The sequence below is a fragment of the Cyanistes caeruleus genome, chromosome 7 (genome assembly GCF_971803275.1).
Source record: "Cyanistes caeruleus chromosome 7, bCyaCae1.hap1.1, whole genome shotgun sequence".
In the NCBI taxonomy this organism is placed as follows: domain Eukaryota; kingdom Metazoa; phylum Chordata; class Aves; order Passeriformes; family Paridae; genus Cyanistes; species Cyanistes caeruleus.
Genome location: NC_141707.1, coordinates 34,559,388 through 34,580,242, shown reverse-complemented (window position 1 = coordinate 34,580,242; position 20,855 = coordinate 34,559,388). Strand labels below are relative to the sequence as shown.

Here is a 20,855-nt window from a genome sequence, read left to right as displayed (position 1 = left end):
AAAATATGTTGTACCTATTATTTATGGTTCTACCCAGTTCTGCAATGAGCTGCTCTGGTTTTCTGGGTTTCTCAGTGCAAAAGGGAGGCAGAAGCTCAAGCAGGGGATTTCTTCAGTGAATAAAAACCAGGGTGCAATTATCCTCTTAAGGATCTCTGTCTGCATTCACATCTGTCTAGGAAGAATAAGGAAGGTTGCTGGTAATATTTCGCATATTTTTTATCTCAAGGGATTATTAATATGGCTTTACCCAGAAGTAGAAATGGATAGAAATCTTTTACTAAATAAACTGGTTATGTTTTAAGATACTGAAAGATTCAAGGCTTCTTCTTTCTGCTGTGGCATTGAACCTCAGGGAAAAACTGCAAAGCTTGTCTCCAGAAGTCAATCTCAGAATGAACTTGTCAGCACCCTGAGAGGCTCCCTTCCAACCAGCCATCTCCCTGAAAGTGCTGAGGATCTGCTGTGATGGCTGAGCTGGCCAGCAAAGTCTCAGCATGTATGATGGTGATCACCCAGCCAGACAGTGAAATGTGAGAAGTTTCCCCATAGCTGGCCAGAGCATGCAATGAAGGTCAAATTGGCTTTTCTTCAGTAATCTATTACCATTGAATCATAGAATCCGTTAAGCAGGTTAGATGCAAACACCACTATTTTAAGTCTGTTGAAGGGAGAGACTCATTTTCTTGTCTGCTCACTTGGTCCTGCTTTACCTCACCTTTCTCTCAATGTATTTTAGGAAATTTACCTCTCAAGCCTCTTGTGAAGAGCTGACTTGGCCTTCTGACCCACCATTAGTGTAAAGCTCAACTCACCGCTCTGCTTGAAGAGGTGTCAAAAGACATTCCTATTATTTCCAAGGTCTTCCTCACTCTTCAGAAAAATGTGTCATTAATAGCCAAAAGATAGTGCTCTCCTTCAAAAACCTTTAAAATACATCTTTAATGCACTATGTATTGAAAAAGAAAAAGGTTAAGGTGATTCCTATTCTGAAATCCCTGCTTATTCTCCTGCCCCAAACCCACATTTTACAGAGCATTACTAAGTTTCCCTCCTAGATAAAAATCCTAGCAAGGATTAATAGTAATTTCATGCAGCAGAAATGGGAAGATTCTAGATGGTAGGGGGGAGGATTCCCATCACTTTCAATATCTGGATCATCATTCTTTGGAGGCGAAAGTACATCCTGATGATCAGTATTTAGTGTTTCTTTAGTGGCAGGGAACTCTTTCCCCCCTGCCTTTCAGAAGGTGCTGGCTTCATTCCTGTACCTCGTGGTACAACTGCAATCCATTAAGTTTTTCCAGCAGGGTAGCACGTAGCATCCCAGAGCTTCATTGCATGTTCTGGCAAAGTTCAGTTGCCTGGAAACTGCCTGTGAATTTGGGTCAAATTTTCCTTCTCATTTCAGGGGGGGAAAAAAAAAAGGCAAAATAGCAAAAGACCTCTATTATTGAGGGAGAAGGAGATGATTTTGTCCTGCTTTTATGAGGTTCAGTTCTCTCCTCTGCCTCAAGAGCATTGCAGCCTCCAAGCAGTAGGTCATTATGTTGCATGGGGCATTCACAGTCCCTTTTGTTGACTCTTTTCTACTTTGTATAAATAATTGACTGTCCACTGGTACAGGAATAGGAATCGAAATCTCCCACTACAGAACAAAAAAATCTTTCTGCTTAATTAAGTATTCTGTGCAAAGTGAGGAAGCTTCCACACAAAGGGAGGGAGAGACCCATTCAGGAATCACTTATTTCAGCCTCACTCAAACTGGCAGTTCCAGTGGCATCTCCTCAGTTCATAACTTTTGTCCAAACCACACTTGGGTTCCCAAGCATGGGATGTCTCCAGCATTCTGGGTGTTATTCTTTCTATTATTTTATCTCAGGCTGTTGAAATGGATTTCTGGCCTTGCTGTCTGGAGAAATGAGATGCTGACAGTTGTAGGCAGCTGTGATGAACTGTCATATCAGTACAAGAAAAACCTGAGTAAAATGTAATATTCAGTGAATATTCAATTGAAAAAGCAAGTTTGGCTTGGCCAGCGCTGTACTAAAAGACACCTCCTCAGGTCCCAGAGCATGTTATGTCTGAATAAACTGAAAGCTGCTTGGCCTGGTGTAGCTGAGGATTTCCAGTGCTGTCAGTCTTAAAGAAACCTGTGAGCTTTTCAATTTTTTATGAGCATATTTATCATCACGTACAAACCATCCTTTTCTCTAGGTGATTCTTTCAGATTACTGAAATGACAATTTATGAACAATGACTTGATTCTGCATTTATTTATATTCTTAAGCCACAATCCGTCCTATTTTTTTATACTTCTATTTTTTAAATATCTTCTTATCCTGGTTACATGATAGCACTTGAACTGCAAGTTTTATTCATAAAACCAGGAAGCATTCCAAGAACATTGGCACTTAACACATTGCAGGTTACAGGTTTTGATTTTAAGCCAAACTGTTGTTTTTGGCAAGTGTATTTTCCCCTGAACCTGACACATTTGAAATATTGATGCAGAGGAATTAACTGTGGGGATCCAGATCAAGGGACTTATTCTGCTGGATCACCTAAATGTGGTCCTTCCTTTCTCCTCTCATTAATGACGCAGGACCTTCATGGATGAGTCAAGAGGTGACTTGACCTTTTATCCTCAGCAGTGCACACTGAATTTTGGTAGAATCAAATGGTCACTCTACGCTGAAATGTAGATATTAACATACTATTTCAACAAATGACACAAACACTGACCAATGTTAATGCATCTGGTTGTGAAAATAAAGCAGTGGTGCTTGTAGAGCTCATTGTGTCCTGATACTCAGATGAAGAATCCATATCTATTTCATCACCGTTTTCCACCATCAATTTGATTCTTTTGACAGCCTGCACAATGAATTGAGTTTCAGAGATGACAAATATATATGTCTTTGCAACAGGGACAAAAGCTACAGTGAAAAATTTTCCAGCAATTTTTTTTTAGTCTTTGAAAGAGATCAAAGTGGAATTCTTTCCTGAAGGACTGTTGGCCCAAAGAGTTAAAAATAATAAAATATGTTTTTCTCAATAGCTTAGACATATGTGACCTCAGATTTAATTATTGGTTATGTAATTCTAAACAATGATTCTGATCATGAACCTGCACTTCTTAGCTGAAACTTCTTCCTAAACAACTTGCTAGTGCATTCATTTCCCAAGTGCTTTCTAGGACTAGGAATTTTGAATGTATTTAGCCAACAACAGAAAAAGATAATTTGGTTGTCTGTTTGGTACAATATAAAAAGCCTAACAGAATAGAAAATTTGGAGAACAGAGTGTCATTCTTTTGTTTATGTTTTCATCTTGAGTCTATGTATTCATCTGTGAGTCCACCTGCCTAGTGCAGCACTTTGAATCTGTAGGTGCACAGAGTGTTTGGGAGTTAGCACAAATGTGATTTAATATTTATTATCAGGTATAGCTTCTGGTGGATCTATCTCAGCACTGAAAATAGGTAGGAATGGAGACCAAAGCTGTGGGGTACGACTGCGCTGTTTAAGTGAAATTCATCCCATGGTGAAGATGAGAGGTACAATGTCTGTGAACCACTTACACCCTGCTGCTATTCAGATCTGAGGACAGAAGGGAGAATTTAAACACTTTCCTGCCGCTTTTTGTTATCATTCAATTTCTCACAGCTGTGGACTATGCTGAACATGTTCATCATTTGGCTCACAGCTTCCCTTTCTTCTGAGGTTTCTTATAATATCACACCGCAGAGAAAAGCACGGAGGGTTTAAGCATCAAAGCAGTGCAGTAGAGGAGGAGGACAAGGAGGAAAGAAGTCATATTGGAAATTACAGATAACTGGACTCTGGAAGAATGAGATGTAGCAGGTTATTTACAGTTATGCAAAGCTGGAAGTCAGGTACATCCAGGACTCTGTATTTGGTGAGGGAAACAGCACCTGACCCTGCATGAGCAGAGTACAGGATCCCATCACTGGGTGGATTAATTCACATTGCTAGAATGTGGGCTGGCTGTGAAGTCTTTTTTAATTTTGCTTTTGGCTCTTCTGATTTCTTATGAGTCACAAGTCTTTTATTGGCCTTGTTTTACAGATCAGAGAGCAAGGGAGCCACAGTGTTTACCTACCTCATATGGAAAATGTGAGGCTTAATTAATGTTTGCAAAGACCTGGTGGATCATCCGCCAGAAATGTTACATCTGTGCTCTGTTATTCTTATCCACTGCAAAAATTCTCCCTCAACCTTTTCTCACCTTCTAATGACCTTTTAAAACAGAGAAAATATTATTGCAAATGGCTCAGGGCTTTATTTAATATGGATTACATATTTTTCAGGGCCAGTGATGTGAGGACACATCACCTGGGGTCCCAGTCAACTTCCTTTATGGTGCTTTCTTAACAAGTACCATAGGTTGTCCAGCTCTGCATGAATTGCAGGATGGCACTTGGAAATGATACAAATTTCAGGAAGCACAGACCTGTGAATCTGGGCTCACTCACAGTGTACGAGTTGGACCCTGAAAGCCATGAATTAGAAAAGACACATTTTCAACTCCTGATGCATCAAGGCTGAGCATTTTTTCCCAAACCATGGTAGAAAACAGGAAATTTTTGTTGATGGGAAGAAATCTAATTGACATTTTATATCTGGCTGATATCTTGTGGAATTACTTGAATTATTTATGATGGCAAAATCATTGTTTATATTGTACTCACAAAATGAAGACAAGGAAGGAAATATGAACAACAGTTCTCCCTATTAGACACAATTGCCGTCTATTTTTAGGGATATTTTTAAAACTCAAATCCACAAGGTCTTTATATCTAAGCTATATTTATATATCCACATGTATGGCTCAATGCACTAATTAGCAAAGCTCAGGAAGTGGTGCAGAAGAGATAGGAATAGAGCTGAATTTATGAAAAACCTAAAAATAGGATGAGTTACTCTCTCTACACTTGTTGATACTGTACAGAAAGGAGAATTGTGCTTTTTTTTTTGCTGCTCCTCAGTTTGGAATGCACTTTCTGGGTATTTGTGCCATTCAGTGTTGCATCACAAGATTTTCTAAAACTCAGGGACCATAATTTTCTAACCTCCAAACATCCCCCTTCCCCAGCGTGAAGTGTGTCGATTTTGGATGTCATTGTGCTGTCATTAATTACTGTGTGGGCTGGGAGCTGGTGTTTGCCCACAGCCCAGTGACCAGAACCTAATTACATTCAGTCTGCACAGAGCGAGGCCAGTGCCAAGGCTGCGTCACGTCAGTGCATCTGAAAATTGTATCTCTCATGGATGCTGGAGTGTGAAACTCTTTTGTTACCAAGAAAAGCTGCCTAAACAAGCCGAGGGCAAGGCTGGTTGAACCCAGCAGAGGAACCTTTAGACAATGAAATTAAGCTCTTCCCAAGTGTTGTTTTTTGTTCTGGCCTTACCAAGTCATTCCCCGTGACTGAGCAGCTAAAACCACTGGATTTGTGATCTGCCTCTGTAAATACTTGTGTTGCAGAAGTCAGTCCTGCTCTTTTTTTCTCCCCTAAGTGAATGAGCCCTCTGGGCCGTCTCCAACCGAGCTGCCTTGTGAAATTATTGAACTGTAATCTTTCCAGCTGGTTCACAAATGTATGAACTGCATCTCTGTGCACCTGCGTGTGGGGCACCTCGTGTCCCCAGCTGCATTTGGGTGGAAAGTGGAAGGTTGTGAACTCTCTAAAGCTGCTCCTTCCCCTGGGGTGACTGGGCATGGGCTCATGGGCAGGAGGAGCTGAGGGAAGGCACAGCCTGCAGCTTTTTTCTATTTATTTTGTGTGGGCCTGTCTGATCCCATTCCTAAGCAGACTTCAGCCTTTTCCTGTGTTGTGGCTCTTCTCAAGGCATTTGTTGTCTTTGTGTGTTTTTCTTAAAAGTTAGCACACCTCCTAAGAAAAATGCAAATTGGTGGCTTGAAAGGGCACAGGTATTATAAAATAAAGACCTTTAGCTGAATCCATGTAAATCACTGCTGCTTTGTATTATTTAATAGGGAACACAAGAAAGGGTGTAATGTGTACAGACTGGGGATCCTCACACACTCTGGAGACCAAAAGAGAATGCTGCTGTGGTGATGGGATTGCCCATGGACTTGTTTTTCCAAACTCTGAAAGTAATGAGCATTATCAGACATTCATAGATTATTTAAGCAGATCCCCCCCATGATTCACAAACCTCTCAGAAAGTTCTGATAATTAATAAGCTTCCAAAGAGAAACCAGGGGAAGTATCTGCCCCGTGTATGGCACTTTTCATTATCCTAGTATTTCTTGGGATGTGAATGATGGCTTGCTTTCAGTGAGGAGCCACCAGAGATAAATTCCTCCCATCTCTGTGAGAAAGTGCAGAGTCTGTTAAGTAGAACTTCATTTCCCCAGAATGGCAATACGGGCGTTTATGAGCTAATCAAAGGCGATGCATCTACTGCCCTTTATTGAAATCCTTGATAGCCTTGCAAAACAGATAAATTTTTCTTCTCTTCTTCATGACACACATTTTTCCCCATCCATTTGATGTAGGCAATTTCCCTCAGCACAGATGGCACTCTCCGAGTGTGTCCCCACCGGCAATGTCCATTACGCTGTGTCCAGCGTCTGGGCACTGAATGAGGGGCTGACACACTCTCACTGCTGTCACTGCTGGGTGAGCAGAAAGGACCCCATCACAGGCAGATGTAGCAAACTGGGGATGGGAGCAGAGAAATGCATTTATATTTTCTATTGGGAAGAAAAAAAACCCAATGTATATGGCTGTTCTCAAACCTGGGGCTAATGTAGCTTTTGTCCTTTTGGTGGGATAACCCCTTAGTAGATGGAGGCTGGAATTTGGTGCACAAGAGCACTTAAGGCCAGAGTTAAGTAGTTAAGGAAAACAGCAACAGTAAAAGGTTACAGATAAAAAGAGATGATTTTCCTTTTCTGAGCCCTGAGGACTCGTGATCCCAGTCTGTACTCGTTAGGATACAGCATAGTGTGAATTCTCAGTATGGAACTTTGATCTGAGGAGGTTTTGATGGCTTTTGAATGAGCAAGCGGTGTTATAGCTAACAATAACATACCTATCTTCTATGATCTTCCAAATACCCTTTAAGGAAGCAAGTAATTAACCAAGACCTTTTGCCTTTGCTACAGCAGTTACTGAAACATGATGAGAGCAGAGGATGGAACACTGATGTGATCTACATCAGTGTATGTAGCAACATATCACTGACAGAACATGTAAAGGAGCAGAGTTCAATCCAGAGAAGCAATTCAGACCCCACAAGCTCAGTGTCAGAGAAAAACCGGCAATTGCTCAGGATAAGATTTTTCCAAAATTTAGAGCAGTGTTGGTATGCTGAAAATAGAGTATCAGGATCAAGAGAGAACGTGTTTCAAAGACAATGCAGATTTTTGGTAACTGTAGAGATGAAAATGGATTGAAGAAATTTAATTCTTAAGCAAAGATTTGTACTTTACTGTGTTTGTAGTCCTGTAGTAAGATTGATTTCACACATCTAGTGCAGAAGATATTCAATGCCTTCTCATTGGTTACAGAAAAATACTGTTACTATTTTAATGTTTAAAAAATACAAATCTTGCAAATATTGCCATATTTTTTAAATAATTTGACAAACATGCCAATGTCTGTGATTTGCCTTTTCTTCCCAAGTTCCTATAAAACACACTTAGTTGGCCAAATAAAATACAAAGCTCTCAGAAGAATGAAAGACAATTTTCACTTCAGGCATAGCAGTAAAGATTGATTTCCACTTCCTGAATCAGATAAAAGACTTGTTTTTTTGAGAGGAAAAATAATTCTTAAATATTTTGTCCAGCTTTAGGTATGACTACAGGGGCAGGAAATTTTTTTTCTTGCATTTGTGGAAAATACTTACTAGCATTGCTTCAGCAATGATATATAAAAACCAGATTTTAAAAACCAAATCTTAAAGCAGCTAGGCTTTGACTGTGTTCTGCAATAGTCTCAAACAGAGCTCTCAAATTTGATCACATAAAGGTTGAAATGTTTCAGGCTCTCCAAACTCAACTGGTTTGGGAAATACCTCATGAAAATTCTTGTTTAGTCCAGGAGGCCAAACACTGAGTCAATATTTAGACTGAGGGCTGGGTCTTCAGCTGGCACAAAACACTTCTTCCACTGATGTGAGCTGGAGAAGAACAGACTTTGCAGCCGCTCTTTCTTATGGTTTTGTTACTTGCCTTTTGGTGTTGGGTACAAGATTTTCCTTTCATTCCCTGTAACCCAGACTTGGGGAACTACATTCCGTCTCCATTTGCATGAAGATGAAGTGTGACTAAGTCTCTTGCCTCTCTGATGTTGGAAAGAGCCTGGAAAACAATAGCCTGGAGGCTCTTAAACTGTAAGGCAAAGCAAACAGATTTATCATTTCAAATAATATAGTTTATACAGTGGTGTCAAGACTTTTTCAAACATAGAGCTAAAGATGCTCTAATTTATCCCAGTGGAGAATCTGATCCTAAATATTAGTCAGGAGACAAAAATGAACTGTTTATGCAATAGGGATAACCTCCCTCTCTCTTTTTCACTCTCTGTGTCTCTGAGCTGACTGTTCCTATGGAGATCACCAGACTCTTCTGCAAGCTCATCTTATATTCTGTCTTGGATGGCTACTTACAGTTGAGATCCACAGGATGCTGGCTCATTCCCATTTGCTTTGGAGACAGCAAATTTTGGCAGCAGAACAGCTTCAAGTGCCAGCTGGCATCAAGCTTGACACAGCTGTAGTAGTGGGACAAGAATTTACTTACAAACAAATCTCCCTGTTTGAACCCTGCGTTACCATCCTGACAAATTGTGAATGCACTGAAATGTGTTTGCTGAACTCAGAGGATGCTCCTGAAGCTCAGATTTGTACAGTTCAGAGGCAGCCAGTTAACAGCATCCCTTCTCCTTGCTGCCCTTGACAGCCTCTACTCAATTCCCATTCCCCACAGCGCCCTTCCAGCTTGTCCAGTGACCTACAGGAAAAGTAGGTGTTTGCTCCACAAAGTTCTGTGGGTTCCCTACTGGACAACTGGAAGAATCAGAGTTTCCTTCTGATCTTCAGGTACTGCTGCTCTTAGATATTTATTAGTTACTGGAAGTACCCACAGGGGAATGTGATGCGTTATCAGGCTTTGCCTTGTGTGGCTGCATTTTGCTGCCTGACTTGGGTGTTGCAAAGAACCTGGTGTTTAAAAACATTCAGAAAAAGAGATATTCCTGCTTAATTTCCAAGGCTGAAATGTGAAAAGTGAAGGATGTAAATCCATATATCAGTGATCAGCAAGAAGACAAATATTTCCTTTATTACAGTCAGTTCATATTAAGTTTGCTAAGGGCATTCAAAAAGAAATACATGCCTTACCAACACTGGTATAATGCATGTATTTTCATTGCCATGGATTTATCTCTCTTCTGTTGGATTTTCTTCTAGAAACAAGAGATTAAGAGAATACAGCCTTATTTAAAAGCAATTCCCTGAGCTCAATCTGCCCCTTCTGCTTTTGCCCATCGGAAAAACCCTTTGTAATCTGGTAAAGCAACAAGAGAGCCTAAGCAGGGAATACTTTTTGTGTAAAACAGTATATTCCATCCTCAAAGCTTCCGTAGCTCTGTCATTAATCACTTTCAAATCAGCCCTTTTCTCTGACTTTACAAAGCAATGTTCCAACACCCATTTCTTGACTTTGTGGAAGCTGCTCTGCTGCAAGTGTTCTCTGAAGATTTGCAAAAAATCAGGGTAGAGCCTCCCAAAAAGGAAGACAATAATAGAAGCTGAAGTACCTCTTAAAAAAGAGTTCACATTTAGGCAAACTTGATGGAATTATCAGTTTTCTACTGTGTATCTGCATGGACAGAATGAGGAATAGTGATAATTGACATTAACATTATAAATGTTTTATGAAACATTTGAAATTTGTCATGTGTGCCTTGTTGCTCAGACCCTTTGGTGTGTGCAGGGATAGTTTTAGGTTTGTTGAGAGAGTTGCAGATGCTCATGTGCCTCCCCAGGAAAGCAAGCAGAGAGCAGAGACAAGGCAGCTGTCACTACCCAGCTCCAAGCTAGGAATGAAGCCACCGTGTGCTTCCTGTGGTTTTAGAAAATAGTTTGTTTTCAAAGTCTTCAAAGAGTTCTGAGTGGTCTTGATCTGAGCTGCCATAGAAACAATAGTCTGCCAGCTGGAGCCGTTTTTATTTTTATATATTGGATATGCTAACAGGGAGACCTGTCAAAAGTCTGTCTAATGGAGGTCTAGTGGCTCCTCAGGTCCCGGGAAGGCCATTTAAAACCTGTTTTACAGCTTCTTGATTCCCTCCCTCCCAAGGGCAGCCTAATGGTGAATGTGAAGTGTATCATGATGGATGTTTTCCTTCAAATCCTTCAGCTTTAAATCCTTTCTTTTTCTAATTCTAGTGTGAGTTCATCTGCACTTCCCCTTCTGTGCTCTTGTCTGCGGTCTGTGGAGACCTAGATTTGATCGAGTAGGAAAGTGCTGTGTGTCACAGCAGATATTTTACACATCCTTTAGGCTTCTTCTTGGCAATAAACAAATAAATAAAGTCAGCATCAGAAAAGCTTCTCAGACAAACCCAGTACTATCTTGCTTTCCTTTGAACTTTACAAAGAAGCCAAGGAAGATAGTGCAATAATAATATGTTCATAAAGATATTCATATATAAATATGAACATATTTATATGAGTGTTTATGAGAATGTGCTGAATTGGGAAATTTCTGCATAGAAGCACTTTCCTCTTCAGTCTTTTATACATTTCACCATCCTTCCCTGGGGCCAGGTGTAATAGATGCTTCTCAGTTGGACAGTTTTAGAATTTTATGATCTTTCCTACTGTTTGGTAGCTACAAAGGAAAACTATCTCCCTGATAAAATTTGAAAGAATCACAAACTCAAACGCCTTACAAAGAAACTTATTTGTCCTCCAGCTTTTTGGGTGCACATTAACATTTCATTTTCTGTAGCTATCATGTTGATCTTCAGCTCTGACAAAGAGGTTCAACCTCCCTGAGTTTGTTTTGCTAGCTTGTAATGTTAAATTAATTTACCAGGTAAAAGGTTATAATATTTTGTCTTAATTATTGATATAGAAGGCATACTTTGGTCACAGGCAATTTTGTCATGGATTTAGTGCTTTTTTCTCTCTTTTTAAGGATTGGTATTTGTGCTGCCAGCGAGCCTGGTTTGGTTCATGGGGAATACAATGGTCAAATAGTGCAGATCTGTTTATTATGTGTGTTGCACAGCTGAGGGTACCTGCACTGGGGTATGGCAGAGCCTCCTCTGCAGCCTCAAGGAGCTCTGAGCTGAAGGCTTGCAGAAACAGCCTCCACATCCCCCTCTAGCTCTTGTCAAAGGTGACTATTCACAGTCTGCAGCAGCCTTTTGACAATAAGTAGTTTCACATTTCTTGAACTCAGCTTATAAAAGCAGGCAGAGGATCCAGAGCACTTTAGAAAGTTTGGCCCTTTTATGTTTGTGTGGGAGTGTTCTGTTTGCTGGGGAAGTGATCTGTATTGACAACAGTCACTCTGATCAACAGGGATTTTTGTTGTTGTTGTTTCTGGTAATTTATAGTCTGTTACTGCTACGCTTGCATTGATTGCACTCACCATAATACTCAGCAAATCCATTTTCTTTCCTTCCAAACAAAATCATTTAAATCTGTGTAGTTTCCTCTTAGTCCACTGTACCTCCTGCTGATGAGTATCAGCCTTTCAGAGCAGCCTAAAGGAGAACTAAGGGACTTTCTTTCTTTAATGACCTTCAGCTGACCAATGTTTGATTTAAATTTTATGGATATAACATGTTGTTAATCGCACAGCTATTTGCATTTATGGCCTGCAGCCATCTTTCCCTGGGCTGTGATCTCTTTCAGCCTTGCACTGAGCCAAGCTTGACTTGCCAATTTTTGGATGTTAGATTTTCCAGCGTTTCAATATATGGAGAGCACAGGAAATGGTGTTTGTAGCTCTTGGGTGACACACTCACCTCAGACCCACTGCAGAACCCCAGAATGAGCTAATACCCCTGCAGAGCTGGGCTCTTATCTCAGCGAGATAAGGGAACTATAGGATGTATAGGGTGAGGCACTGAGCAGATAAGATTTTGCAAGAGCTGCTGTGACTGCTCTTGGGAAAGAGGGAGATGTGACTGGAGAGAGGCTGGGGGAGAAGGAAACAACAAATTTCCTCATCATTCTCCCTTGGCATCCATGAATGAAGAAAAACTGAAGGTAAGGTCAAAGGAGGGTCTTCTCTGCCTGGAGAAAGTTAAGTTGCTTTCTTAAGGAAGGTAATGAAGGTCAAAGAACAAAAGAAGTTCCCACTCCTCAGGTTATAGTTTGGGGCAGGAGGCAGCAAAGGTTTGGAAGGGACATGGTGATGCTCTGAAGAGAAGTTGGCAGAAGAGGAAAGCAGTTTCCTTGTTTTCTCTTTAGTTTAAAAAAAGCTTAGTGACCTTGCAGCCAATGTCCTTGTACAGAGGGATGACCTTCAGGTCACTGGGAGCTGCACAGGGAGAGTGTTCCCACTCATGGGAGGGAATGTGGGACTGCAGGACTAATTACCCTCTCCACATTGTGTGCCATCAGTTTTATTAACATAGCCACATTCAAAAATATTTAATGTTTCAGAGACTTTTTGTTTCTTTCTGAAAAGATCCAAATAGAGGATACAGAGAAAGAATTTATTTCTGGAAAGGCTGAACTGCTTAACGCATTCTGTGAAAAGCATGTGTTTATTTTTTAGCCCAAGGCCGTAGCTGCGTGTTGCACAGTAGTGAGGGTTTTGAATTCCTTCATGCCTACAAAAGTGAAGTATTGTTGTCAAACAATGCTCTAAACAAGGTATAGGGGTGGCTGGGCCTACTATAAGAAAACCAAAATATTTAGTATAAGTGACATGTAGTCAGTGTAAGTGATATTTTCATTTGTGTGTTTTTTCAGCCATACATACTGAACAGAAAACTTTAATAATTGATGAACATTTTTTATCGTTTCTCATTAAAAAGTCATGTCTGGTTTGTTGTGTGATGGGGCAGACATGGCAGTGGTGGCATGGCACTTATGTCAGATGTTGTGTGCTATACACTGCTCTAAGTTTAATGAACAATTCTAAGACATTCTAAGGCAAAGGAAAGCATTATGAGCTTATAAAAAATTGTATCTTCTCATTCAGCCTGTGGCACTATACTCTATTCAAGTGACACTGAAAAACAATTGCATTCCTTCAGTCTCTTCAAACATCCACTGCAAAAAATGCATTGCCACTACATGTGACAGGAGAAAAAGGTTTATAACAGTGCTGGGAAAAGTATGTTGTCTGATATGTAAAACCTGCATACTTGGATTTTAAAATGCTTAATGTGATTTTAAATCTGTTCCCACTGAGGTCAAAGGAAGTTTAATCACTGACTGATTTCACTGGGAACAGAGGCCAAAAGTAAGCACCTTTTACAATCCCACACAACAATTCCTGGCACACAAATGTGGCAGCTACCAAGACAGCTCATTTTTCACCCAAACACAGAGCATAGTCCACAGATTTTTGTTTTTTAAAATTAATTTTGGACAAACTTTCACTGGGGGCCATGAGAATTTGACAGAATTAGCTCAGTGGTCCCTGTGAGACAGGAAGACCTCAGCTGATATGTCTAAGATGCATTAGTGAATCTGTGAGTTGCATTTGTTGCAGTGTGTTCACTGCAGGAAATGCAGGAAAGGTTTCCCTTTGCACATGCAAACTCTTGAATGTGCTTAAGTGTGTTTCAAGAAAAGCATGACAAATTTTCACTGAGATCTAAAGGTTAGAATTTAGTCTCATTCCCTAAACAATGCAGATTATGAACAACATAAATATACCCTTCAAGGTCCCCATTTCACTTAAAATTGTATTAAAGAATGCAAAAATGGAGAGTAGTGATGGAAGCAGCAGGTAACTCCTTGATGAGTGTGGCACGGGCAAGTTTTGGAGACAATTGCCAGAAGCCACATGACCACTGAAACAGCTGCTTTATTCTGTGCTGAAGTGTGTGCTCCACACATTGATTAGAGCAGAATTAGCTCTATGTGAAATTTTTTGTCTTCACCTCTGAATACCATCAGGGGAGACATCAGTTGTCAGCAGATGTGGAAAGCTGTCATGCTGGCAACCCGAACAGCTTGGCTGGGGAAATTCGTGCAGTACTTAAATAGATAAAGAATTGTTAAGGAGTCAGAATTGCATTAACTAAACAAAGATTTTCCTGCACCAGGTTTGTAGCATTTTCTTCTGAGGCTCATGGTATTTCATATTACTTAAAATATTAGGCAGATTGTGATTATTCTCAAGTTTTCTGCGTTCCTCTTTATGTTTGCAAACTTTGAATCTATTTATTTTCAAAAAAGCAGAAAACACCCAAACTTCAACGCAACTCTGAAAACATTAAGGGAGTCATCTTCATAATAAAAGCCCCCAACACTCTAAGCTGAAGAATGTAGTATTTTCTAAAGACTTTCTGATGTCTAGCAGTATTGTTAAGATCTGCAGATTAGTTATTAAATAATTTTCACTAAAGTTACATCCAATGATAGATTTTTGAAAGCAGCAGCTCAGTTACACCGTAGGTGACCTCATGCCCAATCTCTGTATGTTATCTTGTGATCCCTGCAGCCAGATGAGTTCTGTCACACAATATCCCTGTGACAAAACTCCCCTTACCCAGTATCTGCTCCCTCCCTGTGATTGTGCTGATAGAGTCTGCAGAATTTTCCCCAGTGAAAAATAACTGTTAATAAGGCATAATTTGAATGCTTCCACTTTTTCTCTTTTTAACCAATTAAAAGGATGTGAATAGCCAAATTAAAATCTTCTGTCAAGTGATCTCCAGTGCATTTGCTCCTGTCAAGGCCACAGGCAGTAATCTTGCGCTTGGTGATCTCGCAGTGGGTCTGAGCAGGAGTTTTGCAGCAGGATCCAGCTCACAGCCCCCAGCAGCTGAGTGCTTCTAATGATAGTGTCAGGGAAAACTTCCACTAGTTATGAAATATGGGTCAGCTGCTTTGGCTATGACTATTGCACGTCAGTTAATATTTATCAAAGACAAAAATATCTTGCTGCAAGAGAGTAGCATTTGTTCCAGTAGTTTCAGAGGCCAATTGTGCGTGGTTTGGATTTCAGACTACAAAATTGCTTCTGACTGTTGGAGGCTCAGCATCTATTTCAGGGCAGGCTGAGAGTTTCTGAGAGCACTGGGGAAGGGGGTGGGGAGTTAAGTTGCTCAAGAGATTGTATATAGGTTAAGAATCTTTTTATATCTGGAATAACCAGTGCACATATGATTTTGCTGGCTAACTGTCCCCTGAGGGCTCGTGCCCATCAGGCTGACAGGCAGATGTGAGCTTTTGGTGATCTGAAATCATGACATGCTGGACAAGACCCTGTACATTGACCCTGAAACAGAAAGTTTGTTCTCTTGGAGACAGAGGTATGGGAATGGAGCTAAGCAACACTGAGTGCCTCCTGTGCTCCTGTGCTGGTGAGGCCTGGCCCAGACCACAGGACAGAGAATGGCAGGAAATCTTCCATTTCTTCATCAGCCTTTGTGTCAGGCAGAGTGGCACAATGATCTCGACCTGATCACTCATTATGGAAGCTCACTGTGTACATCCATGTGTACAGAGACATTTTCAGATCTGAATTAGTCGCTAATAATGACTAGGTTACTTTAAACAATGTTACAGGGATGTAAACAATCTGTATTATCAAAAACATGGGAAAAGTTGCCCAGCAGCCACAAAAGTCCAGAAGTTCAGCTGGAGAATACAGCTAGGTAGACTCCATCTCCAGTACCTTTATTGCTCCTTGCAAGTGGTGTGAATCTCAATTATCCCATCATTTGGTTGAACTGACTTCTTTGCTTCCAAATATAATTTTTTTCTTTTTTTTTTTTTTGTGAAAAACCTTTGAAGGAGGAGAGGGAAAAAGAGATCTGTGAGGAATATTTGTATCTATTATTCTGAAACCTGTAGCCTCTTTGCATCCCACCTCTTTTTGGAAAAAGCAAAGTTTATTTTTAAAAGTCAGCATTCCCTGCCCCAAACCATTCCCCAAAAACCTCCCAGACAGGAAAACACCAAACTAAGGCATTGTAACATTCTTTATTTAAAAATCTACATTCTGAGACATACTATTGCAGTGAACTGGTAATAATTGACTTTTTAATGTAAACTACTCTAGCTTGAAGCACTATACAGGTTTTGCATCATTGTTTTTGCTACTTGGTATTATTAGTACCTCTTAATTTGGAAAGCAAAATCGGGTTCCATTGAGAACAGTGCTGGCAGATTGCCTGTGCCTAAGAGACACACTTAATGTGCAAATAAATGTACATAAGTGGTGCAAAACATGAATTCATACGAGGCTGTTCATAGCAGTGTGTGGCTGCATCTCCAGCAAGTCAAACTGAACCGGTTTGTTTGCAGACAGCAGAAACAGCTCTGGCAATGCTGGAGTAGCTGCAGGGAAAAGGCAGCTGCAGCCACATCTGAGGGTAGGATCACCCTAAGGAAGCACTTCCTTCAGCCTCTGATTAAAAAAATATCTGAAAAAAACACATTATTTTATACTAGTTTGTTGAAAAGTGTGTATATGTTGGAATTCCTCTGATTATTGTGAGTGATGTTCTGATTCTGCGGCCAAGAGTGATCGAGAAATGCTGAAAATACAACAAAGCCCTGGTTTTCTGTGGGTGTTGCTGTGGTACACAGAAACCATGGCTGTTTGTTCACCAAGGTGGTTTCTCTGGTGCATTGGTTTGGCAAATGCATCACTATATATGAAAATGCATCCAGGAAGAAACCTTCCAGGCCAAACAAACGACTTTGATAAGATATCAATACATGAGTAAGAAGCTGCCTTGGAAGCACACCCACTTAGTTTGAATTAAAGGAGTAGGATTTAAGACAGGAGATATAATCCAACTTGACAAACTAGTTAAATATTGACAAGAAGCAGAAAGGCAGCAGTGCTTGCGCTGAAGAGAGCACGCTCTTGCTTTTCTGACTGAGCACAGCCAGGACCTTCATACCCACAATGGATGGCTGCAGGAACCCAAAAGATCCAGCCCAATTCAATGCCCTGCATGGTTTATCATTCTTTCAGTTGTTAAAGGTAGGTTTGCTTTCCCAGGAAGCTCCCACCTCGTGAGGGAGCAGGGTGGGCACCTCAAAGCTGCTTTAACTTCAAGGAGGTTTTTTAATTATGGGTCACACGGTTGCATGCAGGCTTACACTATTGAAAATTTAATGACTGAAAAATAGACAGTGGAACATAATGCTGTACATTTTATTCCTTGTAAATCAGAATGGTTTGTGTGTGTATTTGTTTTAAAATGTTTATTTAGTTGGTAGAATTATTATAAGACTGTGTTTTAAACCAGCTATTAGCTAATGGAGAGACCTCATCACCAGGGGTATTAGGAGATTATGGCTTCATTTACCATAATGCACAGAGATAGCCCAAGTGTTCTGCTTTTTATTTGTGTTAGTTTAAATTTATATACATAATTTAACCCATTCCATAGCATTTTGCCTTTCAACAAAATCCTCCTGTAATCCAAAAGGTTGAGCAGAGATGCTGCTCCACATGATAACTGAAGAACTATGTAAATAAAATCTGATATATTAACTGCCTTGGATTCCTGTAACCTCATATTTGGAAATAAGAAAATGCAGTGTAGATATGAGAAACAGCCATGTTTGCTTTTCCAACAAGGTAATTAGTCAGCAGCTGGAATTTCTGAAACCAAAAAACTGGAGCCAATCTCCTCTTCTGTATTGCCCTAGCAGCAGTGAAATTAGGGCATAGAGGAAAATAAAAAATATGGTTGGGTTATTAGCACAAATGGTTTTATAAACAAATAAAACATAGACCAAACTGTAACAAGCACACGAGAGAGTGAACAATAAAATATTGACTGTTTATTTTAGCATGTGGTCTCCCCCAGGAGACATTCCATAAACACATGATGATGTAGATGTCAGAAAGTGATTGTTCCGTACCCCCATAACTGCAGCATTGTTCTGTACAGTTCCGGGGAGCCATATGGCCTGAACATACCATACAATTCATTAGTGAACATATTACAGCTTTATATAGCCTCAGAGAAATGTGGCAACACGTGATGTAATGCTCATGGACAGTAGTTTGTTGGCTCGTTTACCAGTGCTTTAAATAGAACTATGCTGGGCACATTAAATTTTATGGCTTCACTTCTAAAGCTGGGAAAGTCCCTGCACTCTTTCTTGTTAGCAGTCCGTCTGTAAGAAATGTTGTAGGGAAAGGGAGTTGTGGAAAGAGGAAAGCCTAGCATTTATATGCAAACTGATGTGCAATGGACATCACCTGGCTCTGCAAACACTGGGAGCAATGGTGAACCCTGGTTGTGTTCTTAGACAGAAATCAGAAGCACGTTCTTGGTAAATAACTTGGATCCCGGCCCATGTTGCCATAGCCAAGGCACAAAACTGAGAAGAAAGCCATATGTGATCCTATTTGATTAAGGATTAATATGCTGTGGCTTCATCTAATCAGGAATATTTAATCAATTTTGCAGCCTTACACCACAATAACCTTTGGTATCTCAAATACCTCTGGGTCCCGATGTGTATGGATCACTAACATTGAAATCAGTTCTCTGTGCTTTTGCTCTGTGTGTGCTTTCTAAGTGTACCTTGGCATGCTGAACCCCTGTTTCACAGAGTAATGCAGCCAGCATTTGGTAAAAAATGAAAAGCTTTCGTTGATTACTCTTTGGACACATCCAGAACCCTTCCACAGGCGGAGCTGCCTGGGTGTGACTCGCTTTAGCGTTACTGGAGTTTTCTGCTGCCGCAGCTTTATTGAGATCAGGGGAGTTACTGTGGCTTAACCCAGAATTGCACAGCGGTGACATCAGCCTCGTTAATCCAGGAGGGAATTCTGCACATGGAGAGGCTTCCAAACTGAATATAGTTTTTCAGAAAGAAAAAATGGAGCTAGGAATCCAATCCAATGCAAGGAATTGAGATTATTATGTGTAGCACATAGTGGAACTGTATCTGGTCTACAAACCTCTCTCTCCCTGTGAGAGAACATTCCTCCCAAATAGAGCTTGATCATTTTAGATAAATGGTTCAAATTTGCAGGACTGGGGTACAAATCTCTGTGTCTAAATAAAGGTGGTTAAAAAACCAAAGGAATCAAGAGAGCTGCTCTGAGTTTGCTAGAAATGAAGGAAATATCAGGAGATTTGTGTCAGAGCAAGAATCTCACAGTAAGCACTGCTAGGGACCTCATTCCATACATACTTGAATGTTAGCTCTGATTTGGCTTTGAATCTGAATGCAGACTTCGTTCTCATGCTGAATCCAGAGCCCAAATATATTTTCTCTATCCCATTTGTTTTCCCAGGCCTTGTTAATTAATAAGATCTGTGTGCATTCCAACCCAAGTTCCAGATTTTGACATTTTAAGGACTTCAGATATTTAAAGCACAATTCCCATGCATAAGTCATAGTAAACAAGAGCCAGCAGGAAGTTATCTTTTGTTGCTCAAAAAAGTAGTGAGTGCTAAATTAAATAAATAGCATGTCTTTTTAATGTTCTGTCACACAGACTAAAATCAGATAGAGCTTTTATTGAATCTGGCCCAGAGGTTACAGAATAAAATAAATATAATGAAGTTGATTTAATTCTCCTGTTTGTCTCACTGTAGTTGGAGGAAATATTTGCCTATGGAGAACAACAATTTGAACAAATTCAGAACTACTTTTAATTTGCATCTCAGAAACTTTTAAGAAAGCGTTGTTTTGTGAGGGAAGCTTAACTTTGAATGATTAGACTTATATTATTTTTCAGTGCATTGTCACTTAATGTCATTCTCCTCTTTATGCATTGAAAACCCTGGAGCTGCTCTGTGTGATTGAGCTAAACCAAATGTTTGGCAGGAGAATGGGGATTTTCAAAATTAGAAGTTGCTTCTTTTGGTGTCTGGTTTTGTTTAACTATGGAAACAGAAGCTTAAGGGGAATAAGTTTTGCCATGTGATTAAATGCCTGGAAAAAAGTGGCATGTAAAGTCTCCTCTATGAAGCAAGGTAGTTGAGTTTTCATGCTAGCGTGAAAAAGAATACATCTGTTTTGGTAATGGTTTTCGTGGGTTTTTTTATCAATTTAAATAAGAGCCAAAGAGAACAGCAAAGAAGTAAGAACAGACTTGTAAGCCAAGTTCACAAATTGGCTTTAAAAGTGATTAATAGCCACTCAACATAATCAGGCAGTATAATGTAATCACACTTGGGAAAGACATGACGAGGTTCATCAGGCTCTCCCTGCAAATGTTACAGAAATCAGTTGTTTAGTTACATTTTGTGTTTCTGGTAAAGTTCCCTTTAGCATGAAAGGAATTTTGCCATGGAAAGAAACACAGAATTGTCCATGAATGCAGTGTGTGATCCTCATTCAGAACCAGTCACCTTCCCATCAATAAACAGGGATGGCCCTGGCAGAAACACAGAAACATAACACTGATCCAGCTGCTGCACTCGATATTCCAGCACTGTGCAGTTCTCCATAATGATAATATCTCTGTGTAGGATATACTTACAATTCAGGCTTAATTTTGAAGAAAGAATCTTGCAACTTATATTTTCTTTGGATTCTGTTCTGATCCTTGGCCCTGCCTAGGACAGAGTTAAAATTGCATGGCAGCTCCTCCCTGAGACTGGGGCTTTAAAATCCAATTTAGAGATTTTAGATTTGTAATGTGACTCGAATCCTTCTCAAACT

The 20,855-nt window shown here is 40.1% G+C and overlaps 1 protein-coding gene across 15 annotated transcripts in view; it reads left to right on the top strand.

The window, feature by feature from the left end:
• The window catches only part of NCKAP5 (NCK associated protein 5), a 453,280-nt gene that overhangs the window by 157,933 nt on the left and 274,492 nt on the right, over positions 1-20,855 (top strand). The window lies entirely within an intron of this gene.